The sequence below is a fragment of the Loxodonta africana genome, chromosome 1 (genome assembly GCF_030014295.1).
Source record: "Loxodonta africana isolate mLoxAfr1 chromosome 1, mLoxAfr1.hap2, whole genome shotgun sequence".
In the NCBI taxonomy this organism is placed as follows: domain Eukaryota; kingdom Metazoa; phylum Chordata; class Mammalia; order Proboscidea; family Elephantidae; genus Loxodonta; species Loxodonta africana.
Genome location: NC_087342.1, coordinates 82,078,624 through 82,087,339, shown reverse-complemented (window position 1 = coordinate 82,087,339; position 8,716 = coordinate 82,078,624).

Genomic DNA, 8,716 nt, shown 5'->3' with positions numbered 1-8,716 from the left:
ATCAGACCACTGGAAAACTCACCAAGGGAGGTTTGGGAACCACTACCTTGTTCCACCTCCATATCAGGCGATAGAGGATCAAGTTGTTAAAATCTATGCTATGAATGAATTCTGATAAAATATTTTGCTGGTGTTAAAAATAGGCACTTCTGACAGGAGAAGCTCTTGTTTGAGATTCCAGACCTTTCTCCTTGGAGGAATGCCATCTTATCTTTGAGACAGGAAAGGCCTGAACATACCAACCTCTGGAACTCCCTCTTCTCATGCTGTCATCTGCACATCTTTATTGCAGAGTTTACTTCTTGGCTTGTATTTCTCCATCCAAAAGCATCATTATCATCAGAGACTTAGAGAACAGCGCCATCGAAGAAATACGTCACTTCTGATCATAGCACAGTTTATTAATTCTATGTAATTGTTTTCAGTGGTTTCAGCTGGTAGTTGATTCCTTTTTGAATGGTGTTAAATTTTCTTCCAATTTCAAAGTTAAACATTTGAAAATGGAAACGGAAGACTATGGAAATTTAAAGCCTTCCTAAAACAAAAGTACAAGAAATGGGCAGAATCAACGCATTCCCAATTGATAATCCATAATATCAATTTTCTTGTATTTCCTCCTTATTTTAAGTCTTTAATACAACATCTACTGGAAACCTCTGTTAATATCAAAAGGAGGTAGATAGATGTGAATAAGCAGGGAAAGGTTTTTCTCTCAAAATGGAGTACAGATCCAAGTATTTATGACTTAGGCCGTATTTAAGTTACACTGAACTGCACTTACCATCATCCTTTTTTCTACATCTGATCGTTAGTAATATGTCCTACACATAATGTTGCTTATGTTATCATTGTCATGCTAACTCTGCAAAATAAAGATCGAATTCTTTAAAATATTAGCAATAAATTGCAACAGTAATATAAACTAAAAAAAAAAAGATATTTGAATTAAGAATCTACTTGGGACACCATCATTAGTGGGGGACTACTACAAATAAAAGGTGACTAGGTTATAGATGGTGGCGTAGAGGTTAAGAGCTATATCTGCCAACCAAAAGAACAGCAGTTAGAGTCCACCAGCACTCCTTGGAAACACTGCAGGGAAGTCCTACTCTGTCCTACAGGATCCTTATGGGTAGGAATCGAATCCATGGCAGCGAGTTTTTGTTTATGTTTTTTTTTTTGGATCACAGGTATGCTGTATGCTTCCTTCATAAAGAAGATAGGCAGCCTCTCTTCCTTCACAGTCAATCTGATCACATCTGCTTTGTATGACCAAGAAACTTTTAGGAATTTCTGGTCCACTGGTTGTACCTTTTGAAGATTTCTAATGCTTAATGGTTTCAAAACTACCTCTAAGACTGGATTTCCTTGAATCAAAGGTCTTTGGAAGACAGAAAGAGATGTTTGTTCCCAGCCCTCCAGTCCGACCCTTTATCAAGCTGGGATGCCTTTACTCCTCGATTTTCTCTTCCAACACAAAAATACACAGGAGGTACTCAGGAGAGAGTGCCTGGCTTGTGATTTTAACTGGCCACATGTTGGTTGTGTTTCTGAGGTCAAATATTTATCCTTTAGGATGTATTTTATGGACAGAGGCAATGTGGTCATTCCATGTATTTGCTCTTTTTTTTTTTTCTGTTATCCACGTGTTCTCTCTAGACCCTTTAAGCAAACACGAGTATGTTTCCCACAGTCGATATTGCACAGGGGAGCAAGGAGTGGGGAGAAATTAGGGTGCTGTGAGCAGAATTACAAATTCAAGGCCCAACCCTAGATCCACTGAATCCGTGGTTCAAGCCCTCCAAGTGATACAGATGCCAAAACTTCAGAAGCACTGCTGTGTACATTTGAGAAGGAAATGCTAAGGGCCAGGTGTGTGCTGAGGAGAAAGACTGGCTCCTGGGGTTTGCTGTCCATTCCCAAGTGGTTGCTCTATTTCCCTTACATGAAGATTTTTCTCATCTTTTCAAGACCCCCGATAGATCAGGTGACTTTGGAGTTCACAGAAAACATCCCTTGTTTTTTCTGGATGAATTCAAAATGGAAGCAAAGTGATGCTCTCTAGTCAAAAAACCTGAAGTCCAGTCAAGCTATTTGGGTGTCTGTTATACATTGAGTTGTGTCCCACCAAACAAGTGTGGTAAATCCTAAACTCTATGCTTGTGGATACAATCACATTTTGAAATGGGTAGACTTTGTTGTGTTCACGAGGCAGGATTAGTGTTGGGTGTATCTGGAGTCAACCATTTACAAGATATAAACGGAGGAATTAAGCAAGCAGAGATGGCATAAGATATATGCCATGCCACATGGAGATCTCCAAGGAACCAGGGAACAAAAGCTGAAGAGAAAAGGAACTTCCCCCAGAGCTGACACAGAGAGGAAACCATCCTCTAGAGCTAGTGTCCTGAATTCAAACTTATAAAAAAAAAAAAAAAATCCTTATACCCTCTGTTAATTAATGGTGTTCACTTGTGGTATTTCTCTTACAGGAACACTAGATAAGTGGTCCTCAATTCGAAATTCAAGCTAAAAAGACTGCAAGTTCCAAAACAGAGACTGTAATCTTTATCTCTGTCCTCACAGAAAGACTTGGAAGTCTGGACCCTGCTGCCTCTCCAGGTACCACATTGTGATTAGGCCAATCTTCTGGTCTAGGACCAAGTTGTTAAACCTATAACATAAGAGAATTGCAACTATTCTTGGCATTAGGCAGGCTCGTGATCTGAAAGAGGTTGCTTTGTGGCTAACAGGCCATTCCTCTTCCTCCTTGGAGGAAATTGTGCCGCTACACACTTTCTTCTTTGTGCCCCCATATGCATTCTTGTTTCCCAAGCCACTGCTTTCTTTCTTTTGGACTCTTGTAAGGAACTTCAGTTGTATGGCAACCTTGGCTTTCCGGATTCTTCACTCTTCCAAGAACCAGATGTAAGCAGTATAGAAGTCCACTGCAAAAGTATGGGTGAGCTTTGTCCTAGCATAGAAACACCACAAAATTTAGTAAAGCAAAAATAAAGTTTTATTTGGCATGTACTCAAAGACACAGAAGTAGAAAATGGACAAATATGCTGCTAGAGCCATGTCTATCCACGTCAAAGGAATATTATAGAATAGTCAGAAATAAAAAAAACAGACATGCATGCTGCCACAGCCATATCTGTTTGAGTCCAGGGAATGTTCCACAATGAACAGTACATATTAACATTAGAAAATGAGCAAAACCAAAAATTCACCCGCACTTTGAAATGATTCAACCAACCCTACTCCAGCAAATTCTTCAGGACAATCACTTTTATATGCTGCATGCGCAGCTTTTAAATCGTTGAAAAGACTTCCAGCCTTTTTTGACCTAAAGGAAGGCTAAATAAGAACCATATGCACCTGTTTTGACGTATTTACAAATTCGACTTAAAGACACTGTCAGGAAGAGATCTGTTTCATAACCGGGGGATGGCCTATAGTCATATGTTACAATCCACTTGCCAATTTCTGTACTTTAATTGGTTTATTTAGAGCATTTACAGTCAATGCAATTGTTGATTATTCCAGAGCTTAGGTTTGGCATTTTATTTTTTGTTTTCTGTTTGTATGTTCTCTCTCTTTATTTCTTTTTTTGCTGTTTTTTTATGGATTACTTGAACTTTTTACAAATTCATGTTAATTTATAGGGTTTTTGAGTGTATCTCTTTGCATAGACTTTTTTAGTGGTAAAAGAGTATATATATATGTATGTATGTAAGTAGGTATGTATGTATAAATCACAGTGTGTCATCATATTACCAGTTCAAATTAAGTGTAGCAACCTGCTTAGGCTGGCTTCTCTAGAGAAGCAAGACCAGTCAAGCATATAAAAATATATATGGAGAGAGGTAGTTACATCAAGGAGATGGCTCCTGTGGTTGTAGAGGCTGGAATGTCCAAAGTCTATGGGTTAGGGTAGAGACTTCTTCTGATTCACATAGCCATGGGCTGGCACAGCCAAGATTGGTAGGCCAGACAGCAGGGCTCTTCCTCACAGGCTTTGAAGACTGACAAATCCTAAGACCAGTAGGCAAGATGGCAGGTAAGCTGCTAGCTCAAGTCCGAAGAACCAGAAGTCAGAGGAACAGAAGCCAGCTGCAGGATCCAGAGCCAGCTAAAGCTTAAGATCCTTGCCAAAGAGTCCACCTATACTGGATGCAGGCCACATCCCCAAGGAAATCCTTTTCATCTGATTGTCTACTCATGGCAGATCCCATCATGGAGGTGATCCCATATCAAATCTCATCATGGAAGTGATCACATCATCATACAACTGCCGAACTACAAGGAAGCTGCCAAACCACTGAGAATCATGGACCAGCTAAGTTGACACCCAACCTTAATGATCACACAACCTTACTTCCCTTTTTGGGGGGAGGGAGTTTAATCTTCTGCATCTCTATGCTTGTTCTTCTCAATGTTGCAACTTGCCTACAGTGAGTGAGCGACTCCTCCTTCTTTTCATTTTCTTTCTAATCTCCCTCCTCTTCCTTCTCCTTCTCTTCCTTTTTTATGCTTTATTCACTGTTTACTGCTCACATCCAAAGGAATAGGATAATTATCTTGATGACGTTTGCACATTAGCATATCACTTTGAGGTTTGGGCTACTTCTTTAGTGTATTGGTCACGTGGCCTGATGGATAGGCCTCTGATTCCGCATCAGAAGATAGAAGTTTCCAGTCCATACTTAGTCCCTCGTTTATTGTTGGGCAAGAAGTGGAAGCTTCTTGAATTGGTTGGCTCTAGAGTTGTTGCTGGAGGGGAGGGGTGGAGTTTGGGTTGTGTCTCCTGTCACAGATCAATAAACAAACCAAAAACTCAAACCAAACCCATTGCCATTGAGGTTTAGTCAATACCATAAAGATTAAATCTCTTTTGGTCCACTGCATTCCCACTCATAGTGATCCTACAGGGCAGAGTAGAACTGCCCCATAAGGTTTCTAAGGTTGTAAATCTTTATGGAAGCCAACCATCCATCTTTCTCCCTCAGGATGGCTCTCGGGTTCCACCACAAACCGCTTTACCATTGTACCACCAAGGCTCCACAAAGATGAACAGTTAACATTAAAGAGTTTCAAAAACCAAAAATGGGCCAAGTCTCAAGAAGACAATGAGCAAACTTATGTACCCACTAATTGCCATTATACTAGATTTGGTCAATAATTTGCATTAGGTCACTGGCAACAAACCACTAAATGTAGTATATAAAGAGTTGGTATCGACATTATAGTGACCCTGGTTTTCCTGGCTCACAGACTTGCTTTAGGAATGGGAGATGGTGGCCAAGAAAAAGATGTGACAGATAAAATAGCCCACTGTAAATGATGGAATAAGCTTCTCTGGAGAATGCTCGGTTTCAAAGGTCTTCTAAGGAAAAGTTAGAAATACGTGTGTGCACGATGGTGATGTGGTTATTAAGCCTGAACCTGCTCTTGAAATCTGGACCCTCACTTAGAGCCTGTTGTACATCCATTGAGTTATCCTAGCTCAGGGATTCAACTTTTCCTGACAATTACTGTCAAATACTTCCTGGTGAAAACCCTGGTGGCTTAGTGGTTAAGAACTTTGGCTGCTAACCAAAAGATCAACAGTTCGAATCCACCAGGCGCTTCTTGGAAGCTTTGTGTGGCAGTTCTACTTTGTCCTATATGGTGGCTATGAGTTGGAATCGACTCAATGGCAACAGGTTTGGTTTTTTTGGTTTTATTCTCTAGCCATTCTTTGCGTTATTTACTTTATAAGCAAAACCACTAATATTTGATAAAGTCAAGGCAAAATCTTCAGGCATGTCCCCCTTCTACATTCAGCATTGCTCCCTACCACCAGCAATGAAATTTCTTTCGGTTCTCTCAGAAGTCACCAAGATCTGGGCTTCTGTAGTACAAAGAAAAACACCTCATGTGTGCCCTTCAAAGTGTGCTGTTTATCCTGGGACCACAAGACCAGCTCTGAACTCTCATATCCAGAGTTTCAGATGAAAGGACCTGGAGTTTTCTGCAGAATAAATGATCTCAGCCCACTTTCCTTAGAGAGAGCCTTCTTACTACTTGTGAACTTAAAGGAAGCACAAGAGAGATGGAGAACTCAGAAATATTCTACCTCCTGGATGATCCGGAATCCTTTCACCCACACAGTTACAAGGTCCAAGCCCTCTTCCACACACTTCTCTTCTTTTTTCTTATCTGTGCAGCAGCCATCTATGTTCCTTCCCAGCATCTGCAGCCTCCATTTCTTTATCAGTGGACACATCACGCTGCCCCTTCTACCCGTTTTTCCCCTTCCACTTTCTTTATGTTTACTGCCCCTCTTCTGGGGTGACGTTTCCCCAGGTTCCTTATTCCCCATTCAAATTTCTTGGCCAGTGGTTCCCAAACCTATCTGATGGTATGAATTACCTGGTGACGATTCTAAACTATATAAATTTATGCTCCACCTTATTTCAATCCAATCAGGAACTGGTAAGTGGACCTAGGGGTCCATATTTTTATAACATTCTCAGGCTTTTATTCCCAAGCTTTGGTGCCACTGAAATCCACACTATAGCAAATATGATCCTTATGTCTTTGTGTTACAGGCTCATTCAGGTTTATTATATTACCTTTTAATATCTTTCTGCCCCTGAAGACCAGCAGTCCAAATTCAGGGTCTCAAAAACTCATTGCCATCAAGTGGATTCTGACTCATAGTTGACTCATAATGACCCTATAGGACAGACTAGAACTGCCCCACAGGGCTTTCAAGGCTGTAATCTTTACAGGGGGAACCCTGATGGTGTTTAAGAGGTTGGGTGCTTGTTGGAACCCGCCAGCAGCTCAGCTAGAGAAAGTTGCAGCAGTTTGCTTCCTTAAATACTTCCAGCCTTGGAAACCCTGTGGGGCAGTTCTACTCTATCTTATCGGTTCACTGTGAGTCAGAATCCACTTGATCCAATTGGGGTTTAATATTTATGGCAGCAGAGTGCCACATCTTTCTCCCCACAGTGGCTGGTGGGTTCCAACCACCAATCTTCTGGTTAGCTGCTGAGCGCTTAACCACTGTGACGGTAGGGCTATATTTTCATAGAAGCTTTAGGGGAAGATCCTTTTCTATTTCTTCCAGGTTCTTGTAAACACAGGTGTACCTTGGTTTATACCCGTAGCATAACTCTGTGGCAGTCTTTTCTCTGTCTGTGTCTCTGTCTTTTCTCCTCTTTTGTAAGGATACCACTCAGATGGGATTAGGGCCCACACTAATCCAATATGATGTCACTTCAAGTTAGCTGATCACATCTTCGAAGAACCTATTTCCAAACAAGATCACATTCTCAGATACTGGGAGTTAGGGCTTCAACTTATCTATTTTGGGGGTACACAACTGAATCCATAACACAGCTGTGTGTATATACCAGAGATTATTGAAACACTTCCCGATTAACCAACCTGTGGTTTATTTTTTTACTTTTTCTATTATAAAGTTTAAAAAGAATAGGCATGATCATATTTCATCTTGTATTTTTACCCATGTGTATTTTGAATTGATTGCTAACAAAAGGCTTGCTGGTTGGGAGGCTAAATGCAAATAATATTTTTCTAGCTACAGCTGTGTAAGTTTTGAATCTGTGCATATCACATAATAGAAGCTCAGTGAACGTATGTTGGAGAAAAAGAACTGGCATAATTTAATGCAAACACATGAAAAGTTACTTAGGGCATATCACGTTTCTTTTGGGAGTGAGAATCCTGGAGTCACAAGTGGTTTCGATCAATAGAATCAGAACTTATAGTATAGTAAGTGAGGCAGAGAATTTAGGGGTGGGGAGATAGAGAGGAGATTGGTTTTCCATGGAGAGGAAAAAATCAAGGTCCTACTAGGACTGGAACACAGGATCTGTTATTTACAAGAGAAGACTTTGAACCAATAAGCCATAGTGCTTGTACAAAGGCATGGCTTAGTACTGTTTTTCTCCTGTCTGATTACACGAAATATTTTTACTACAAAATCTACACGACCTAGACCAGTTTACTGTGAGAATGCGGACAAAGACAAGAAGACATTTTGCTTACTCACATGTGCTGTAGAACTAATAAAGCAGGAAAAGTTTCGAGCTGCTTGAGCGTCAGTGCCAATAATTCAATTAGTCCAAGGATAACCACCAGCAAAAGCAGAGGCAGCCCAATGGTTCCAAATGGGATATAGGTTTCAAAAAACCAACTTCGCTGTTTTTCGCCTCATCTTTTGTAATTTAGGCTCTTCATTAGGATGCCCTAAGTGAGGGTCTCTAACTAAAGGAATTCCACTGAGACTCAGACTGCCAAGTGATCATCACTTGCACTCACAGGAAGCAGTGATTTGGAGGGGAGGGAATATAGGAGAAAAGGCTGAGAGGGTTGAATTCAGGTACTGAATCTCCCTCAAAACCCTAGCTCCCCTAAAATCCCACGGGGGCAAAATCCAGCGCTATAATGACTCTAATCAGAAATCCAGAAGTGCAGAGCCTCTTGGGGGAAGGGAAGGGGAAGTGAGGCCTGCTGGCCACACGGGGTTCCTGGATCCAGGTACAGTCCTCCTAAAGTGAAGAGCCCTATGGCTCCTGCGAAACCCCACAGTGCCTTCTACTCACCTAAGCCTGGTTTGAGGCACATTAGGTCACCCACTCATCTGGTCTCAATCCGGCACTTGCACCCTGCGGGGATCGCCCCACCCACCCATCCAAGC